The sequence below is a fragment of the Miniopterus schreibersii genome (genome assembly GCF_964146895.1).
Source record: "Miniopterus schreibersii genome assembly, chromosome: 8".
Lineage (NCBI taxonomy): Eukaryota > Metazoa > Chordata > Mammalia > Chiroptera > Miniopteridae > Miniopterus > Miniopterus schreibersii.
The window spans coordinates 66,995,837-67,018,481 of record NC_138109.1 but is presented as its reverse complement, the minus strand read 5'-3'; the positions used below and the strand labels follow the sequence as shown (position 1 = coordinate 67,018,481).

Sequence of the window (22,645 nt, the reverse complement as noted above, 5' to 3'; positions counted from 1 at the left end):
TAATCCTTGCAAGTGATCATTGTAAAGTCTAGGCTGCCAATGAGAATGTTTATGCTAAGTGGACAAAGCGAAACGGGAAAAAGATACATGTTACGTTGTCAAGAACTAGAAGACAACACATGAAAGCAAACAGGATTTATGGGCTGCGATGGTGGAATCAAAGGGAACTTTTGCTTTTATTGCCTTTCTTTTATTGCTGAAATGTATACGCAACAGATGTTTAACATGTCATATTTCTATCCGTCATGTAGGAGTGAACAACCTCTTCTGTGGAGCAGACCTACCTGCAGAGGTCACGGCCAGATCGGTGGAGGGTGTGTAGGCCTTCCCAAGTTTCAAAGGTCCATTTGGGATCCAAGCCCTGCCCGGGACAGTCTCTGAGGGGCTCCTCATACCTGGAATCACCCCAAAACACAGCTCTTTCCTTTGTTCTTTTTTTCCAGCTCTTTCTTTTTTTGGAATTATGTATTGAGATCCAACTATACGCAATATATATACTGAATGCTCATTTGACCCTTCCAGCAATCCAGTAGGATAGATGTCATCACCCCCGTTTTACAGATGAGGAAACTGAGGATCACAGATTTAGGAAATGTGGCTTGAGTCACACAACTCAGGGGCCACGGCCCAAATTCAAACCTCAAATTCCCCATCTTCAGAGCCCTCAGTTGAACCACCATAAATACTGCCTCTTCCCTTTCTCTCTGCCTATGAAACAAACAAAACACTCTTAAATGTCACCACTTATATTTATACTAGCTTCCTAAAGAAACTATTCAAATTGCAATGAATCGAGAGATATCAGTACAGACTGCTTATAAATTAAGCAGTAAGGCAAGGCAATGCTGCACACACTAATTGCAAAAGTTGATGCAGAAGAAAAAAAGGAATTACCTAGACACTCCAATCTGCACCTGCAGGTAAAACCAAACAATGTCAAAAGGATTTCTAGTTGCCAATTTAAAGCAGGATATCACCCTTGATACTACTGCAAAGAAGGGCAGAGCTTCTGCAGTCTCCTCGCAAAAATTATTCCACAATTAGCTGATTCTTTCCAGTTATAACGAATCCACTCCAGAAATGGATGCTGTTTGGGGCATGGTAGCAATAACAGTAAAGAGGAGCAGAGGAAGTATTAAGGTATGAAACTAATATAGATGGGGTGATAAATGATATTAGGCACCACTTAAGACTTACTCTATAAATAATGACACAATAATAGCTAAAATGTAAATTCTAATTAAATACAAGACCTAACAAAGTCAAACAACAGCAAATGATGTTTGACAGAGCAAAGGTCTTGGGGGAGCCAAGAAGAAGAATTACAATAAAATCTATTCATGGAACTAACTGCACAATGTTAAGATAGAAGGGGCCTGGGAGATCATTTCTTCCGACTACCTTTTTTTGTAAATGGGAAACTAAGGCTGAGCAAGGAGAGTGGCCCAAGTCACCCTGCAGCAGAGCGGGAAACAGAAACTCGGTCTCCAAGCCACCAGTCCAACTGCTTTCCAGCACAGCACACTCACTCTGCAGTAAACTGCAATACTGAAAAGCTACTCCATTCTAAATCACATTTTTAAATGAGCATTAAACATTCTATAAATATTAAATTCCTCTTTAACAATTTTCAAATGCACAGGGGCATATTTAAAAAAGAAGCCTGGTTTTGATTTCTTTTGGAAAACGGCTCAGTGTTTAACCCAGTATTGAGTGAAATATTAACAGGTCATATAATGGTTTCAGTGTTCCCTCAGTAAAGCTAAACAGAATTCGAAAACCTTACCCACCCCCCACCTCACCCCAGGCCTACAGGAGTTTCTGGAGCACACATTAAACTCAACGCTCTGCTCAACAAGCCCATCACTGTTAAGTAACTCATCAGAAAATAAAGAGGGAATTACCAAAGGGGAATTGCCAAGCAATTAGTTCTCTGAAGCAGATGACATACAACTGTTGTAGGGAGGAGCTTCCCGGTTAGTCATATGCCACAGTCAGAGCCTCCTAATCTGTAAATAAAAATGCATCACATACGATTACAGCTGGGGCAGAGGCTGGGGCTGCCAGGCTAGGGCACGGAAAGAAAATCCTAAGGCCTCTTCTCTTCTATGTGCCTATAAAGTGAGACACGTTGCTCTAAAGACATTTTTTTTTAAATCCTTGGTAAATTTCATTCACTATAAGAAGGACAACCTGGCCTTCCCTAAGCAGGCTAAGGGCAAACTGATCTCTATCCTTCTGACATGAGTTGGTTAAGATTCACCCACTGGTCCAGAGAAAGGGAGAAAATGAGAGACTGAGAGGGGTAGGGACAGGGGGGGACAGGAGATCTGAGCTGCCTGATAGCCACCACGACTGAAGCGTGACCTCCTTTCACGCGCGTTTTGTTCTTCGAGCTTGCATTTAGCGCCACCCCTCCGCCCATCTAACTGGAGAGATAAATAGTTCCTATCTGCCAAATCTTGCAAGCTGAGCAATGACCCAGTGAAGTCCTTTGAAGAGTCAAAAGTTCATCGTCTCACCGGGACTCCTGATGCCAAACAACATTTGCAGCCCAAACACAGATAAGCATATTGCCACTGTCATCATTTTCTGCAATTAATAATTATTGAAAATGCGTAGGAATACGAGAAAGAGTGAACGAGAACATCACACAGGCAGCCTGTGTGTGCTTCTGTACAGACAGGCAAGCACCGAAAAGGAAGGCTCATCACCCACGAGCCCTTCCCTGATCTCGACCTCTGAGGGTATTCTGTGCCTCTGTTACAGCTGTTTAAATATTACTCCTGCACACACCTTGCCTTCTGGACTCAACTGTAAGCTTCTTATGGACAGGGCTTAGGCCTTGAGATACAATGCATGGAAGCAATTAAGAGTAAAGACTGGGATCCAAGCGTGACGTTGCCACTGAAGAGCTGGTCAACCTTGAGCAAGTCACTTACTGTCTCTGTGCCTTAGTTTCCCTGTCTGTGAAGTGGAGATAATAATAGTGCCTACCTCAGAGGACCACAGTAAGGATTAAATGATTTAATACACAATGAGAATTGTTGATCATCTCTGCATTTCCTTTAGGGCCTAGCTGGCATAAAGCCTCTCACACATTAGATGCTTATTAAATATTTGCAGACAGGGTGATCTGCCCCTGGAATTTTCTCCATCCCTCCCGCTCCTGTCCTAACTCCCTGTCTTTTATGAAAGGTAGGTAGATCACTGTCTCATTCTGAGCCATTTAGGGAAACACAGGCAGTCCATCTAGACTCAGTTCAAAAAAAAAATCTTAAATAATCCCCAAATTTTCTCTAATTATATTAAAACAGACTGCCCACTAACAGCAATGTAACCAGATAACTTCCAGCCTTCACCTTCATTTTGAGGCAAGTCCTTTAAGGATCTTTCACCCACCCCAGAGTCAAGGCTCACTAATCCTACATTTCTTTTTGTTTCTCTCTATAAAGTATAAATGGGAAGCCAAATTGTTCAGAAAGCTGTGTTTTGTGTGTGTGTGTGTGTGTGTGTGTGTGTGTGTGTCACATTTAAAAGAGTCCTCATAAAGCCTCTGGAAAAGCCTCTAAAGTTATAAAACATATCCATATTAATGTGATTTATCAAAGTACAGTAAATGAATTGCCACAAAAATGAACAACTGCTCCAGAGTCAAGTAGGTGGCACAACGTGATTTACCCATATCACGTGAGACGTGAGACGAATAAATCACCAGTGGGGAAGATCAAAGGAAATGCTGGAATTGCTGTTACTATGTACAGGGCTTCACCAAAAATCTTCTTAATAAAACTGTTTAGAGGAAAATAGAAGGATCGTTTGTTTAAATGAAAAGAGATACTGCATGCACTGATTTCAAAAGCAGCATTCATTTTCATACAGACACATATTAGGTTTAGCTAAAATTAGCTCAAGTTCCTGTTTTTTTAAAGGTCTTAAAGGAATAAAGGTTTCAATAAGATTTCATTGAGCTGAGTCTCCACGGTGCCTGAGCTTCGAGGGCAGACCCCCGTTACCCACCCATGCATCATCCCCACTTCTCCCTCCACCCCAGGTCTTAAAGAGGGCACACGCAAAGGCTGTGCCCCACCAACATTCCAGCTCCTCTCCACTGCCTCTTACCTTCTCTCTGCGTATTTTACGCCAGCTGATGTCACTCCTGAAGTACAGTCATCCCCTCCTGCCTGTCAAACTATCTGCCAGACACGAAAACCCAAAGCCCAATTTCAAAGATCACTTTTATGCCAATGACTTCTCCAAATTTATCTCCAGACCTGACCTGTCAGCAATTTTATTCCCACACCCTCTACTGTCTGCCGGACTCCAGCAACTCAGATGTCCACCAGCACCCGCGCTTCAGCCAAAACAGCCTTGTCGGTTACACGCCATACCCTTCCTTGTCAGATCCCAGCCACCCCAAGGGTCATCCTCCAGCTCCATCCAGCTCCACCCACAGGAATGCTAACCAGCCTTCAGAGTTGAACTCAAATGATCCCTCCTCCTCGGTCTTTCCTCATAATCCTACTGGGCATCATTCTTCTGAATTCCTTCTGTGTTAGAACGTACCCCAGTAAGCACAACACACCCATTCTGCTTTGTCTCAGTTTTCCGAGTATTTCTTCTTTCCCCTACCTGATCCCAGAGAACGCATACAGCATAACCTCTTTGGGGTGGCTCTACTCACTTTCATTCCCACAGCACTGTGTAGTCGTTTGAAAAATACACAGTGAATAAATGAATGAATGATTTCTTTACATAGAGAGTGCCTGTGAACAAGGTAGGTCATAAATTTGCTATAACTCTATCTTATTTACAAAATAACTAGAACCGGGAATAATTATAATCTAGGTTTTAATATTTTTAAAAAGAAACTTTAATGAATATAACAGAGTACAAGATGAATGACATATTTCCCTGCCCACGTTCAGCCATCAATTGTGAGGACTCTACTGAAGCCATTATTTATGCAAAATGTTTAAATAATGCTTATTAGCTTCCTTTAAATGCAATCACAGAAAATGTCAGATGCTTAAAATTCAAGGTGACTCTGCACTATTTGGCAGTAATACAATATGAGTATTTGTAAGACACTCAGACTTACTTGCTTAATATACTACAAAACCTCAGTCTCATCTCAATAAGCTTGCACATATTGACCAAGAGATATGACTTTCTGAGGCCTGTATTTTCACAATGAAATTCTCTTTTAAACACCACAGGTTTTTAAAAAATTGCATATGTATTAACCACATATTCAATTAAACTACTTCCCCCAAAAAACTTAAATGTGAGGATTTTCTGCCTAGCATATAATTGCTAAAACAGGTAACACCCCTAAGAGATAAAGTGGCAGTAAGGCATCTCACCGTTTTCCAGTCAGCTGACACAGACTTTAAGAGGCTTACCTTTGCATGTACCTCCGGGGTTATTCTATTTCCTTTCACAGAATATCTCCCTAACCCACAGTCAATAAAAAGTAAAGTACCCAGTTCCAAATTCCACAAGGATATAATGTTTGTGACAACTTCCTCCCTCCTCTGCCCTGGCCCCCCACTCACCCAACAGAGACTACTCTGACAGTCCTTTCTGAGGCATAGTATTTCAGTCACTCAGGTTTTTGCTTGTTTTGACCACAAATAACTTATTTTATGCACGCAATTCATCAGTACATCTTACAACAATATAGAAACAATACACATATACCCTCTCACGGTAAGAGAGTTGGACGAACACAAAATTCAGAAAAACAAATAAAAGTCTCATTTGTTTTGCAGAGCTGCAAATGTCTGCAGGATTGGGCCAAAGACCAAGGTACAGATATATCCTCTACGGTCCAGAAGCAACCATCACAATACAAGAATATTAAAATTACCCTGTCAAGATGTAAGTTACTTGATCACAATGATAGCTTACGTTCATGGATCGCAAACCGTACGCCAGGTAATATCCTACCCCGTATATGTATATTATTTCATTCCATACTCACAGCAGCCCTAGGAGAAAGTTCTAGTTTAATCTCCATTTTCAACACAAAGACACTGAAGCATTGAAAAGTTATAGAATGGCCCAACATCACAGTGGGAGCTCTAGATGTAAATCCAGACAGGCTAGTCCCAGAGCCCCATGCTCTTATCGTAGATGCCACAGAATTTATATGTAACTTAAAAGCTGGATCTTAGGTAAAGAGAGGGAGCTCTTTATTTAAAGAAAACTGGAGAATCATTTTCAAGATGAACATTTGGTGAAGCAAATATCCACTTCATAACAAATTATATGAAAATGTATATTTTTATATGTGAGGTTTGGCAAAAAGTAGACTTTGCATCTCACCAAATACAGACGTAGAACAAGATTTGGGAAGAGCTGCGTGGAGACCACCCAACCCAGCAGTTCCCAAACCTGTGGAGCATCAATATGATTCCAAGAGACCTTTAAGGTTCGTTTTGATTCAATAGTCTAGGGTTGAGTTCCAAATTCTATTTTTTTAAGCTCCCAGGTAATTATGTTGCCCAGCCAGGTTTAGGAACCTCTGAACTAGTCTATTTCTATGGCTTCCAGCAGGACTGCTCCCAAGGCAAATAGAAAGAGGAAATCTATTTCACAATTGCCTTTGGTTGCGTACACCAGTGTTCCCAAACCCTCATTGCCCCAACTTGTGTCTAACTTCCATCTCTCCTGACTTCCTTTAGTCAGTATGCTCTTGTCCTCTCTTCAACAGAGAAGCATGAGTCATCAACCCTGCATACACCCCGTGTCTGTATGACTTTCCAGGCCAGAAAAATTTACTGTACGTGAGGAAATCAGGAAGTTGTAAAATCCAAACAGACACAGAGAAATTCAAGATTCAACAAATACTAGTTGCTACTGAACAAACAGGCCTCTGTCTCCTTACACATGTGTCACTCCACAACAAAAAAACTAAAAATATGAAAGCTGTGCGTTCTCATTGCATTAAGTAAAGGTGACAATGGAAACTATCAGGCTCAAGCTCAACAGGCAATAAGCAGTCATCACAAAGTCAAATGTTGAGGTCTTCATTAGCCAAATTAAATGAAACCAAAAAGGAGATGCTTTAACCCAAGTTTTACAAAAACTCCCTTGGCAATTTCTGACACAATATGGTTTGCAAAGACAATTATATAAACAGTCCATGAAGCGCTAAGGCACGGCTAGTAGGCAGTTTTTCCAGGTCAGACTTTATCCTCGGGTGGGAGCTAGAGAGCATGGCAAAAACCTCACCTGATATGTGGTGCACGTCCCTGCAGTGGCCGTGCAGGAGGACACTGCTGTACAAGGATGACAGAAAAAGCTGCAGTTTGAACGGACGGCCTTGGTGACTTGCTGCACGATGCTCCTGCAATGGTCCAGGAAGTGCAGGAGAGGAAATCAAAATGAAAAAAGAAGAACAAACTGCTTTAAGAAATAATTCCACTTAGAATGTCTATGCACTGAAATCTTCACTTTCAAGGACATCAAATTTTGCATTTTGTTTTATGAGGCTTACAAGGATACCAGCCAGCTCAAAAGGCAGGTCTGGTTTTACTCAACGGGACCTCGGAGGGAGGCCAACACACAGAAAGGTCATCCCCTCAATCAAACTGAGAGCTTGGTCTCCCTGTTTGAGCCAACTCCTGTCACTCTTTTCTCTAATGATTCTAACCAAGCATCTGATCAACACATGCTGGTAATCACAAGAATATCAGGTGAAAATGAACATGAACTGAATAATAATTGAGCCAAAGTCTAATTCTAATGTGGCATATGTTACTATCAACATGCAACTTAAGGGGCAATCATGGAAAAGCACAGTTATTAGCATACCAGTCTAATGGAATAGAAAAAAGTATCAAATGCAGAAAAAATTTTTAAAGTATGCAGTCACTAGACTTTCCACTCAACTTTAAAGCATTTCATTACTAAATGTATGTCTATTTGGTTTTCATTTTACCACAATGCCTTGCACATGGTTACGTAAAAATTTTCTACTGTATGATGAATGAGTGAATGTGTGAATGGATGAATGAAAGAGGGGATGAATGAATCTTCCATATACCTTTCCATCAGGGAGCTTGGTGCTTGTAGTTTTTGTGAGGTAAAGACCTATGCATAGAAATGGAACAAGTTGAGGACTTGATCTGCTAACATAGTTTTCAGCCCCATTTATTAAAATAATATTTTTAATACTGGTTAATTCCCAGTTGTCCACATTATATAGAATCAGTAGCATAGTTATTATTAAATATTCCCAAACTTGTCATTGCTGGACTGATTTCCAGTCTCTGATTACTGGAGCTGATATGCACATTTGTTTAGGCTGATTTTAAATCTAGTTTGGGCTTCCTAAGCCCATGCCAGGTAACAGTAGGAAAGAGAAAGCCCAGGTTATATTGGGTGTCAGAAAGAAACTGTTCTGGAGCCGTGAATGTGATCTCCAATGTGAATAATCTGTACACAGGTAAGTGAGCCAATTATCCTTAGGTACATGGCAGCACATCTCAGCAGTCACGATTATTTTCATCCATACGCCCTCACTATTTTTAAGAGCACAACCCAGCTGGAAAGGAAAATAATTTCAATCGCTTTCCAACACTTTTCAAAGTAATGAACAGTAGCCAAAGCATTCTTACTTCTAACTAATCCATTCATCAAGTATTTATTTAAGCATCTATTATTGCATGCCTGGGACTGATCATCAAAAGTTAGGTTTCTAGTCCTTGGTTTTAACCATGTGTAATCTGTGCATACAGAAAAACAATGTAAGCTGTTCTAGACTATAACATCTTTGAAGATACTATCCCTCTACTAAAAAGCTTGTTGAGATACAAATTTAAACAGTGGCCAAGTTAAATAGACGCTCACAAAATTCTATTTACTCTTGCACAGTCCTTGTAGTAAGGGGAGGAGTCTTGATTTTATCTAGTAACATCAAATGAAGCATCAGAATACTGGATAATCACTTTCTAACAAACTGCAGCTAACAAGACTTGCAGGCAGCACTTGCTTTCTGAGCTAATAGCGGAGAGGGTGTCTGCCTGTACATGGGTGTGTGTGCACACAATCCTATTTACATATCACCTGGCAGATAAGGTTTTATAGAGTCCAAATTACAGCCTCCACCCATTCTGCTGAAGTACAGAGAACAGTCAAACATGATGCAAATGCTGTAAAATATTAATTTACGCTCTCGTTGATAAGCCTACTTATTTCAAAAGTATTTGTGTTGCTACACCAGTTATAGTAACTAAGAGAGGTAACATCACTTGCTGTATTCCCTTAAAGGGAAGAAACACAATACACAAGAGCAAGGAAGAATGGATTCACTGCAAAATGCACACGATATACAAGAAAATAACCTGCAGACTGCCTTATTCAATACATATACACTAAAAACGTAATACTTAATATTTAAAAAGCACAGCAGAGCAACATAACACAATACCACTAATAGTGGAAGATTACTAAGAAAGGTGGCCTAAATAATATTGATCTGTGCTAGTCAATAAAGAGAGTATCTAACTAACGTACACACAGGAGATAATATAAATACTTCGGAGTGAGTAGGCCAAAGTTAAGGGTGCAATGAAAGAAAATCTGCCATATACAGTGACAAAAAATATATACTTTCTTTGAATGCTAGAAGCATAAATGCTTATAGGTCAGCAGTAGGGATAACTATCATTAAAAACTTCTGCTCAATGACTCCCTGTAAACATGTCATGTTAAAGAGCACCTAAGTGGAAAAAAAGAGTTCCTCTTAGCCTGAATCAAAACACCATCATCAGGACAGCCTCTGCCCCCTTAAGTCTCAAACTCTGATTACACTACAATGAATTTTCTGAAAAGTAATTTTCAGGTAGGATATAATTTTTGCTTACATTACGGCAATTATCATTGCATTTTCATTACTCCACAAATGGGATGCATTAAAAGTTATAGAAAAATCAATGAAACATTTCTGCTAACATCAAACATGTCAAAGAAAATATAATGCTCATTGCTTTCTTGTCTGTAACATTTCTAAACATGTTTTAGTTTATTTGTGATGATAACACATAGTACAAATATTTATTGTACATTAGCCTGAAAAGTTCAGATTTGTAAGGATTATAAAATATATACACTGATAAAGACAAAAATATATAAATTATGAAATAAAAAAGATTTTAAAGAACTGTTTCCACAAATAAAGATTATTTACTGAAATCTTTTTTAAAATTTTTAATTATTGACTGATTTTAGATAAAGAGGAAGGGAGAGAAAGAGAGAAACGTGGATTTTTGGTTCCACTTATTTATGCATTCATTGGTTGATTCTTGTATGTGCCCTTACCGGGATCAAACCTGAACCCTGGTGTATAGGGATGGCACTCTAACCAACTGAGGTATCTGGTCAGGGCTACCTAAATCTTTTTATTACTTCTGTAATTTTAAGCATTTATATGTATTTTTAAAACCTTGATCCAATTACAACTCTTTCAGCCAACATTTAAAAATAGTCTCTAAAACTAGCACTCTGTATACTCATTATATCATCTCTTAAAGAATTTTTGAATGAATATTTTATTAAACTGAATTTAATGAATCTAAAATTTGAACAGCATAACTTCAATTACTTTCCAACCTCATTCTTTAAAAAAGGGGGTGGCAGTCCTGTACGTAATGCCCTAGAACAGAAATTATTCTCTCTATTGTGATTTTTAGGTGATTTATTATTTTCAGTGCTTTTAACAAAATAAGGAGGGCCTGCTTCTGATAACTGGAAGTATAACCGTAACTAAATCTTTCTTTGAAGCAATTAAACTGTACATATTTAAATCTCTCACAGAAGCCAAATATTCAAATTATTTAGTTATTCTGAAAACATAAAGCAATGGAAATAAAACTATCTCCCCACTAAAAATGATTTTCTGTCCTTCTGCACTATGTCATTTCACATATGCAGGTATTTAAGCTCTTCAGAGCCTACACTATGTTATTACTTTCAAACAATTATAGTTTAGAGAATTAACCTTCACTAGTAGATTTACCTAATTTCAGGGTTTTAGTAAAGTATGTTTATTGACTAAATTCTATGAAGAAACAAAAGGAGCTGGTGTCACAATGTGTTAGTCATCCGACACTGTCATTGAAGCTAAGTGCCAAAGTAAAATCCACTTGACATTTCAGAATGGAAAAAAAAATAAAGGCACATTATACAAAAAGAATGTGAGTCCTTAAACTCTGTAATGACAACAAAACAGGAGTCACAGAAATGTGTTCACTAACATTTTAATCATCTCTTGAGGCTGACCTTTCCCAGGACTCCCAGACAACCGAGTAAGGTATGTTGAAATGTAGGGCCATCTACAGGCATCTGACGTATAATCTGATGGCTAAAGAGTTTTTCTTGAACCTTTCTCTAGTAAAAGACAACTCAGAAGCCCTGCAGCCGATTTATAATATTTCTGATAAAGTATCACATCTGTTTACCAAACCCTCTTAAAACGAAATCCAGAGAGGAAAATATTAACTTTCACAGTTCCCAAACAAGTACATTTCTGATCCTTATTTTAGCATGAATCTGTGCACTCAAAAATACATGTTCACATTTTAGGGCAAGTAAAAACGATTTTCTGTAAGTTGCAAAATATCATCCAGGACCTCCAAGGTGTTGTGTAAAACTTACACTCTGTGTCTTATTTTATATCCTTGCTTCCCATCTGTTTACCTCCTAGGAATAACAGTACCTTGTTTTAACCACTGCAGTGCTTGATCTGAGCAGGCCACAATCCAGTTACCAAACACATAAACTCACTAGTAGAAACTGGTAACCCCACCCCCAACCCCCAAGAAGGTAGCTCTTTCAATCCTGGCCCCAAGGAGAAAATGATCTCCCAAGTTAGCTAGGGGGCTGGTGGCAGGGTCACAACTAAATCAAGGCATGATTTCAATTATTTTTACTTTCAAATATCAGGGTTACTAAAATACTTCCCTTTATTTGGACTGCCTGAGCAACACTGAGCTTCCACAACCAAAGCTAATTTTCTTTTCTTTTTGTAACAGTATTATTTTTCTTTGCTTAACGGGCCTAATAAGGTGGTGCCCTAATGCAAAGAGTAGACTGCTGCTCTCTAAATTATTAAACGCTCATTAAGTTATATCCCAAAATAGAGCAGAAGTTGTTGATTGTGCAAAAGCACCACACATTATCAGTCTACCAGCTACAGGCCTATATCATCTCTTTCCTGAGACAAAAAACCTTTTAATTTACTACCTCAGATTAAAGATCATGGCTAAAAGATTCACATGAAGAATGACTACATTCAGAATGGCTGCCTGTCAGTCAGCCCCTTTTTTTGCTATTATGATGACTGTAAAGTTTTAAAATGTGACAATGGGGATAGCCTTCCCAAATAAAGTACTTCCACTGAATAAACCCTTTAGAAAGCTAGTCATGACTACTGGCAACTTAGGTTCTAAAGGATGAGCACTTTCACACTTGAAAGGGTTAAGTGCCTGCCAGGCCAATGGCACCAGAAGGCAAAAGAAATGTTGCTTTAGTCAGCTCTGAAAGGTTTCTAACAAGTACCAAATACTTGTTGATCTGTTCACAATAAACACCAGCAGGATTGTCGGGCTCCTTTCACCGTCTGGGAGAGGCATTTACATACTGCACCCAGTCAGAACAGCTTGTTGGTCTCCTTTAGAAGAGTACGGAGAAGCCTCATTCAGTGTCTCCCGTCCAAAAGAAGACGCAATTGAAATAGTGAAGTCTCTCGTCTGGCTTGGGCAGCACAAACACTGTGCATAAAACACTTGGAATCGTCCAAGGCACAAAACAAACCCACCTGAATGGAGGAGGAACACTGCCCGTTGCCATGGCAGCCTGATCTAATTACATGAGTGATCAGGGTTGGAGTAAGTGCAGCGAAAACCTACACCACTGACCATATCTGCAAGGGGAAGGCAGGCAGGAGGTTCAGGGGAGCCTTCAACTTCTGCTTTATGCAGAAGGGGGCATTTAAGCCCATTTGTCTGCGGAGCTGTTAAAATACTGCCTGATGCATGCAGTTAGAGGGCAGTCAGAGGAGATTAAATGCCATAGCATTAGCCGTTATGGTGCAATCCCTTTCCAAGAGTTCATGGGCAGGATTTTCTCATTTTATTCTCTGGTGGTTTCCCCAGGCACACGCTTCATTCCCCCTCCCCCATCTCCAAAAAAAAAAAAAAAAAAGCTCAAGAATCAAACATCCTTCGCCCACCAAATAAACCACAAGGTGGGCTTTAACAGGGGGCTTCTAGGAACTGCAAGGTCCCTCAGAACCCCAACCAGAAAGAGCTGAGCTGACAGTGTTGAAAAAGTAACTAGCCGTGAGCCTAAAAACAACCCAGTAACTACCCTCTGCTGTGTGCGATATGTAACGACGATGTTTAAATATTAAGAACACCCTCATTATAAAACACAAATGTCATTGAGCTGTGACTACTAGATTGCCAAAGGAGAACTTATTTGCATACACACATTCCGGTGCAGGCACGGCAGGATGTGCAGGGAGTATGCCGCTCTCCGGCGTTAGTTTTGATTCTGTGGGTGGACTGGGGTCTTCTAATTTTGCTAACTGTATCCTGTGGCTCTCACAGGGAAGCTAAGAATCTCTTCGGGGACAGAACCAGTTTGGAGGAGTCCCTACTGCACAGCATACGGTAAACAAAATAAAAATAGCTTGCCGTTCTCGTTAGCCACATCGCGCATTATATAACCAGCTTCCGACTGGTTTTTTTTTTTGTTTTTTTTTTTGCCCTTACTACTCTTCAGCAATTCCCAATCTCCCAAAGTATTTATATTACCCTCTTATCTGTAGGATTATATACTAAGAAAGCAAAACAAAACCGAGCCGCCACGGGGTTGAACCGAACCTCGCAGTCCTTAGAAACTGATTTTTTTTGTTTTCTGGCAGGATCCCCACCACCACCCTACTTCCACCCCCAACCAAGCTTCTTGCTCAATCTCCCTAGAAAACCTGGATTGTTTCATCGCTCCCAGTCAGCCCCCTACGTGGTCTGAAATAAAATGAAAGCACGAGCCGCGGAGTTCGGGCCGGCGGCCTGAGGGCGGGGGCGCCGGGGAGGGGTCGGGCGCCGCGGAGTCAGCCGGGTGGCCTCCAGGGCCCCCGCCCCGTCGCCACGACCCCCGCCGCCCGCCGCCCGCGCGCGCACACACGCACTCACACACGCGCGCTCGCTCACTCGCACTCCCGCCGCGCTCGGTCGCCGCCTCACCTCTCGCTCCGCCCGTCCGGCCCCTTCCCTGCCCCCTGCGGGACCGGCCTGCGCGCAGCGCGGGGACCACGTAGGAGACGGCGGCGGCCGCGGGAGTGGCAGCGTCTCCGGCCGGGCGGAGAGAACGAGCAGCGGGGCTCCGGGGTGCATCCCAATCCCCGCAGCGCCTCCGCCGCCGCCTCCCCCTTCCCCTCCTCCTGGCTTCATTCACCCTCCCAGCAGCCGCGCAGTCGTTCACTCCCGGCGCGGGCAGGGCAGCGCCTGCCGCCGCTCCTCTGCTCCTGCCGCCGGCGCGGGCGGGGGCGCCGGCCCCAGCTGGGGCGCTCAAGGGCTCCCGGCTCCCGGCGGCGCGGCGGCCGCACAGGATCAGGAAGCGGCCGTACCAACAGGGCCGCCACCGCCACTCCGCCCGTGCTCGCGGCTCCCGCGACCCCGCGCCCATCCCTCCGCGCCCCCCGCGCTCCCGCTGCCTGCGCCCGACCCGGCGCAGAGTCCTGGCTCCGCCGCCGGCGCTGACCCCTCCGGGTCCCCAGCCGCACGCCCGGCGCAGCCGGCCTCCGCGGGAAGACCCCCGGCCCCGGGGCACCGAGACCTGGTGGCCACCCGCGGGGCAGCCTAGCCCCCCTTCAGACCCGCTCGCTCCCACCGCCCTCTTTGGGGAGGAGTGTGGGGAGGGGTCGGCGGCAGGAGCGGGCAGCGCGACCCCGGCCGCCGCCGCCTCCCTTTACCCCACCTCCAGGGAGGAGGACATGACTCTGTGCCTTCGCGGCCAGACCAGCAGCCGCCCTAGCAGGGCGCCGCCGCCGCTCTCCCCGCCCGCGCCCCCAGCCCGGGCGCGCCCCCTGGCCCGGCGGGCGCCCACACCTGGTCCCCCGCAGTCCCCCTGCCGGCCATCCCCGCGCCCAGAGCGGGGTGTCGGCCGGGAGGCTGAAGCCGGCGAAGGTTGTATGTACACACACACACACACACACACACACACACACACACACAAACACCACCACACGCCGCGCCGATTTCCTTCGCTTCTCTTCAAGCTGTTTTCCGTGCTGCCTTTTGGGGTTTGGGGTTTGTTTGCTGGTTGTTGCTTTGGCCCATCTCAGGGGAGCGGGGGTAGGGGGAATCTTCATCTAAATCAGGGGAGAAGGGGATGGGGGAGGGGGAGAGACAGAATCAGAGGAGAAAAAAAATCGCCACTTACTGTAAAGTGTAAATGGATCTGGGGTGGCGTGGGGAAGGGGGGGCAGAGGGAGAGAAACAGTGTCTTGCGGCTGCTGTAGCTCTGGCTGCTGCTCCAAGGGGCTTGTTTTGGATCCCCCTGCAGTGAAACAGGTCCTGTACGGCTCCGCCACTGTAGTAGAAATGATGTCTGCGGTATACTCTGCTCTCTCCTCCTCCCCCCACTCCCCTCCCCTCCCCTCCCCTCCCTCCGCCCTCCCTGCCTCCCTCCCTCGCGCTCTCGCGCTCGCTCGCTCGCTCCAGTATGTAAATGTGTAATAGAAGCCAAATATGGAGCAGTTGGCTGCCGCCGCCGCAGCTCAAGGATCGGACGGGAGGGGGGGCACCCTCCGGCGGCGGCGGGGCGAGCGGCTCGGAGCCCGGCGAGCGCGCGGCCAGCGGCCGGCCCGCGCCCTTAACCCTTCGGTGCGCGCGGCCCGCGCTCGGCGGCCCTCGGGGAGGCGGGCGCGTTCCGCCGACGCCGACTTGGAATCGAGGGGCAGGGAGCGGGAGGGGAGACCCGGGCAGGAGGGGACAGTTCTTCCAGGTTTGGGAAAGGGGCGGGGACCTGAGGCGATGAGGTAATTGTAGCAGTGACCGGCCGGTACGGGCGCGCCTCCCCGGGTCCCTGCACCTATGGAGGGGACCGAGCGACCACGGGGTGCAACTCACGCACCCTGGAGGAATCTCCGGCTCGGAGCCAGCGAAGTGCCCCAGGAAGAGGGGAGGCGGGCCAGTGCTGATCCTACGTGCCCTTCGCCCCGGGCGTGCCGGGCAGCTGCCCAGAGGGCTGGCCGCGAGCGCCGGGCACCGTCACCCTCCCGCCGGCTGGGCTTCGGCGTTCGGGAACCCGGTCCCCCGGGCCGCGGGGAGCGCCTCTGCGTGCAACTCTGAAAAGTTGAAAGGGTCCCCGCGTCTGCACTTGCACCCTTACCTTGACTGCCTGGGGAGGCTGGTGGCCTCCCTACCCTCCTTTCTCCTCCTGCAGGTCCGGAAACCTGCTCTGCGTCTGGAACTACCTGGCTCTGGCCCTCGTGGACGACCCCCGAACTCCTCTCACAGCTAAGTCGGGATCATTAATTTAATCGGAAATGAGGTAACCAGTGTAGGAGATGGAGAGAGCAAACCGAGCATCAAATGGCAGTTCTCGGTGCGTCCACGCTGAAGAACTTCCTCTGGACTCAATTTTTCAAGTGCGGTTCGCAACCCCCTCCCGCCCGCCCCCTCCTCCGCCTGGCGTTAGCTCCGCGGAAAGGAAGCTTCCTTATTTCGAGGGGTGCACTTGCCCACAGGTGTTGGCACCTGGAGGAAGAAAAGGCACATCCATGCTAAAAGGAGCTTGCTGTGGCGTTTGCAGATAATTCCGGAGGACCAGTAGGTGTCGGGGCGGCACATGACCTCCTTCGGGTGCTTAGAACCAAGTCTCCAAGTAAGTTTCTCTCGGAGCCATCACTTCTGACTGTAAGCTGTATTTGAGAAACCTTTTGGCTGAGTTTACTTATGACCTAACAGTTAGTCACCAACCAAAGCAAGATACAGACAGACTTACTAAGAGAAATGTGTCAGCTTTTAAACAACTGTATTGTAGAACCGGCGTGCTACAGAAATAAAAATAAGCATGCTAACCAGGAAGGTGTAGGGCCCTGGCAACATTTTTTTCTCACATTTTGAAATACCATATACATATACATGATTATTTAAGTAGAACTACTACTGTTCACTCTTACTCGTTTCTACAACCTTTTTTGTTTTTTTCATTTAAAAATCATTGATTGTTATAGTTTAAACCCAGGGTTGGTCTCTAAAGTGACATTGTTGGTCTCATTACAGCCTCTAGTGGACAGTTAAAATCAGTTTCCTGAAAAGGCTCTTCCTGGTGGTGTGTTCCTTGACAAGCATTACCAAGGTGAAGGTTAATACCTCAGGCATAACCGGGTAATATCTCTTCCCCCCACTTTGCAGAGCCGGCTTCTGAAAGGAGCAGCAGCTGTTGGCTCTGCGTGGAAAAGACGTATGCTTTGTGCTGCAGGTATTATTATTACCGGCCTGTGAATAAACAGAGAGCTTCTGCTATTCATTTCCATTTCAGACAGTTTTCATAAAAACTGAACTCATCTAAAATATTTTTATAACAGAAAATATTGGTTGCCATGTTTTTGGCTTAACTGAGATGTTTTTATTCCAATTCCTAATCTGCAGACTGTCCAATCCACCTCCACTCTATTTTTAGACATCTTACATTTAGAGAATTTCAGTAAAAAGGAGCTAATATTTTAATTATTGCATTGGCAGAAGCAGTTAATTTAAGTTATTTTAAAAACCTTAAACAAGTTAAAACACATAATTCAGATTAGAGTTAGTCAATTAATTTAAATATTCCTTCAAGGAAGATAAATATGTATATTATCCAAGCAGTGAGAATAATTAATAAGAAATGTATCATTTACTTTCTTAGCCATTAATGTTGAAGCCATAAACTGCCATTAAAATCTGTAACTATTTCTTCCTACAAGATCCAACCAACATAAACATATAATACTCATGATACACCTTCATTACCTTTAGCACTGAATGTTTTCTTTTCAAATGGCAAAATAGTAAATGTACAATCACAAATAACTGGTACTGATTACTTAAAAGCATCACTCTCTCTGCCGGGCCGGGCTGGCTTAGCAGTTGAGCATCCTCCTAGGATCCAGGAGACTGAGGTTCGATTCCAGGTCAGGGCGCTTGCGTGGATTACAGGCTCCATTCCCCGTTGGGGGCATGCAGGAGGCAGCCGATCAATGATGACTCTCTCATCATTGATGTTCCTGTCTCTCTCTCTCTCCCTGTCCCTTCCTCTCTCTAAAATTAATAAAGATATATTTAAAATAAAATAAAATAAAAACTCAGTGAAAGAAGAGCAGAACTTTCTAGAAGCCAGTAGGCAAATATGTAGTACTGTGATCTTATTCATAAACCTGATACTATATTCGTACAAGCATAAGTCAGACTTTGGGATAAAGGAAACTGAGAAACAAGGCCTGCTGAGCCTTACTCCTAATTTGTGTTCTGCATTAATTAAACACCATGGATGATCATTTCATCCCTGATGTCTATTTCACTGTTTCGGTAGTATCCATTTTTGAAGGCTGAAAATGGACTATCAAGTATATATTATATCATTACACCTTGCTTCCGAAAGTGTCTTCAAAACAGCAGCAGCAATTGGGAGCCTTTTAGACAGTCTGAACATTGCACCCCAAACCTATTGAATCAGAACCTGCCTTTTAACCAGCTCCTGCGTGATTCCTAAGCACATAAGTGAAAGAATGCCATCTAAACCACAAGGGCTCTGTCTACGGGGAATTTGGCCACAGATGCAGGACTTAATTCCTCTATTTATTCCTTTTTTATTCCCTCTTTTATTAATTTGTACTTTTTAATGAAAAATTACTACATTTTATGCTTTGGATAAATAGTACTGCATTTCAGAAGGGCTGTGATTTATGCACAAATCTGCACCAACATTACCAAGAGAACACTCTGAGGAATGCACTGGGGTCTTGAATGTGAAGGTTTTCTTCACGGCAGCAGAGGGAGCACAAGAGTACTTAATGAAAAAAGTGTACAGGCCATTCAAGTCATAAGGGATATTAAATTGTAGTCTATGTTTTCATTGGAAGTAGCCTCTTATATAGTTCAAAAACAAGCGAACACAAATAGCTCACCAGGTTATAGCAACTAACTAGCAGATAGATTGGAAGTTAAGTAGAATATAGATGTACTCATTTGGAGTTTCAGGCTTGAATTCTTAAAAGAAAGTGGACCTCAAAAGTCATACTTGGAAAAGATGCCTTAGCTTTTCTCCAGTCAAAAATAAAAATCACATAATTATGTCACAATATATGTAAATCTAACCATTGTGCTGTATGCCTTAAACTTATAGTGATGTATGTCAATTATTTCTCAATAAAATTAGAAAAAAATAAAGATAACATACAGAATAAGGCCACTCTAAGAGTAACTCCTACTTATTTAAAATGTTGGGGTCAATTAACCAAACACTATGTCTGATAAATTTATTTCACTTGAATATAAATATGTTGGTGAAGGAATGCACTTCTCACCATGTTTATTTTCACAGTAATTTTAGGGTTTTATCCTTAATGTTTGCAGTGATGAGGACTTACGTTTCAGTTATGTCTATGTAGCATTTTACACTTTTCATAGCCTTCTATATGACATCTTCAAACACTCCTATGAAGTGGATAAGACATGGGAAAGCCAAGCCTCAAAAAAGCTTTGGAATTGGTTTGTGCTTTCACAGCACTGTCATTTAATTGACGTAACAACCCAATGAGGTGTTCAGAGAGGAGGAAAATCCTAGAGGTTTAAGATCTGGCAGCATGTTCTCTACAGCTTTAAAGGTTTTTCAAAGTACTAGATAGTGAATATTTAATAAGTGAATATTTAAATAAGAGACTTATGAATAGAGACTGTGTCTTAATTCTGGACTTGCTCTTTACATATTTATCATGTAACCAACAGCCTTTATTCCTCACTTATTACCAGCATTTATTGTGCATCTACAATAACTAGGCCTTGAGACTATAAAGATGAGTGAGACATCTTTGTCTGCAAGGAATTCACAGCAAAACAAATCTTATCTTTTGAGAACTGTTCCTTTTTACCAACTGTAAAGCTTCACAGTTGCCTGATTCCCAGCACCTCATTATCTCAGTCAGACTTCCGAATAGGAGGAACAAATACTACAATCATTAAAGATTTGGGAGGTGGGAAGGCAATTATCTGAATCATCTTTTTGACTCCTCAGCAAAATTTGACTTACAAACTAATATCAATATTTCAAATTTATAAAACAAACAAAATGTAAAGCTATATATAACATGTATTTTATCTGAATGCCTTCCCGATAGAAAAAAAAGCCACATGACTAAATTTGAGTGGCAAACACTTATTTATCTCTATCTTTTAAAAAAATTGTTAAAAAGAATTTCCTCCTACGTGCAAGCAGGATTTGCCAAGTTTCTGTCTAGAGCAATTTGTTATGGCTGTGTCATAAATCCCGGAAAGTTTGAATTTTTAATGGAAACACTGACAGACCTTTAACCACACTAATAAGGAGGGTGTTATCCTACACATGTCATTTAAAAATGTGAGCAAATCATAGCATGCTTGCAAAACAAGTATACTTTCCTTAGACTGCACTCCGAATAAAGCTGGGGAGACTAAAAACAAAAGTGAGAAGCACTCACACAATAGACTCTGAGGTCAGCTCACCACACCCAAACTGAAGTAGCTGGGCTCTGTGCGTGGCACAGGGGCCCTTAAAGGATGTGTTTCTGAATCATCTTTCTTGACCTTCCACCAAACTGTAGCAGGACAGGCTTCTGGGTAATGGAAATTACATCACCAATGGTCAAGAGTGGAATTAAAATCTTTGTATTTAAACATCTGCCAACAGTTTATGATTTAACAGTCCACATTGGGCAATTTTATATAAGAGTCTGTCTACAATTAAAAACAAAAACAAGCACCTTAATATAGGTCTGCCCTATCCACTATGGCTATTAAGCACTTGAAATGTGATTAGTCCACACTGAGATGTGTTGTAAGTGAAAAACATACTTCACATTTTAAAATATTTAGGGCATACACACACACATACACATATCTACATATGTATATACACATGTATATATATATCTCAATAACTTATATTGATTAAATGTTGGAATGAAAATATTCTGCCTATATTAGGTTAAATAAAATATATTGTTAAAATTAATTGTACCTGTTTCTTTTTATGTCTTAATGTGGTTGCTATAAAATTTAACCTTTCATGTGTGGAAGGGTTGCATATTATATTTCTAATGGACAGCACTGGTATAGACACCGGGGCTGGGGAGATGCAGGAATGAGTTCTAAGAACTCAGGACTGGGGATCCTGGCATGGCTCTCTGCCGTAGTGTAGTAGATCACTTATTTTTTAGCTTCCTCAGGTTTACCCCTTGCAGTGTACGACAGATGAGAGGGAGCTATCAGTGAAGGAGTCATCTCACTGGCAGAACTGGAATGGGCCTGCAAACCGGACATTGGTTACGCTCTTCTGTGACTCAGTCTTTTTACGGGGATCAAGGGTACTTTGCCATCCTGGGAAGCTGATGGAAAACGTAGCCTCTGTTTTAGAAAACACACGCATTCTAGAGTTATAGCTGGTCCTGCTGCTTGAGGCTGAATGGTTTGGGGTTGGTACCTTCTTGTGACAGATGGTTTTGGGCATTGATAATGAAAATTTTAAATTGCTGCTTAACTAGAAAACAAATCAAGGCCACCAAAAGGAAATCTGTTTTTTAAAACACTTTCTAATATATTTAGTACAATAGGACACGCCAAAAGGAAATGAGATGACTTTTAACTGTTATTTATTTCACAAGCAAAACCTAGATAAATTTTCATCAGTGTAACCGTGACCAGGATTAAATGCAATGCAATGACCTATGAAATATCAGAATTTATGCTCTTAATCATCTAAAGAACATAGCTTTTCTTACATGAAAAGAAAACAGACATTCTAAGCCATAAAATGAGTGAGTTGAATTTTGCTTGGTATTGGCCAGGAGCATTTGGAAGTCTATTAAAAACATTTCATTAACAACTTGGCACTTGATTTCCTCAAAAGAAATACATTTTCCAAATTAAAATCAAAGCCCAGAGCCACCATTGTTTGAACTTAAGGTAGTGGCAGTTGATGGGTTGTACATGTGAAGCTTAAGGTACCTTCAAAATAAGATCACTGGCAACAATACGCTAAAAAAAATAAACATCAAACTGTTATGGAAGGAGGGAAGTTAACTTCTTTGTTATTCTAACTTCATGACATTAAAACACACATATACATAGCTATAAACTCTCTCAGTTACTTTATTTTCCTTGAGTCAGTATCAGCCAGGAGAAGCTGTCCCAAGTGAGGGTCAGAGTTCAAGAAAACTATTTTATAAGGAATTTACCAAGTTTACCCCAAAGAGGAAGAGTTAGAGAAAACTGCATTGGCAAACTTTGCTTTGTGACATAAATAACCAAGGAAACGGGCCCATGTCGTGGTGACTTCAGCGAGGGTTGTCGGGAGTCGGATATTTGCAGAATCCCTCTTTGTCAGGCCTCTC

At 42.7% G+C, this 22,645-nt stretch overlaps 1 protein-coding gene across 1 annotated transcript in view; it reads right to left on the bottom strand.

Annotated features, from left to right (window-relative positions):
* ATXN1 (ataxin 1) overlaps positions 1 to 15,653 on the bottom strand; it is a 364,853-nt gene extending 349,200 nt beyond the window's left edge. The window contains exons 1-2 of the mRNA XM_081146185.1: positions 15,457 to 15,653; positions 7,240 to 7,354 (exon numbers count right to left, since the gene is read on the bottom strand). The gene's annotated coding sequence lies outside the window, so the exon portion shown is untranslated. The remainder of the gene's footprint in view (positions 1 to 7,239; positions 7,355 to 15,456) is intronic.
* Between the last annotated feature and the right edge of the window lie 6,992 nt (positions 15,654 to 22,645).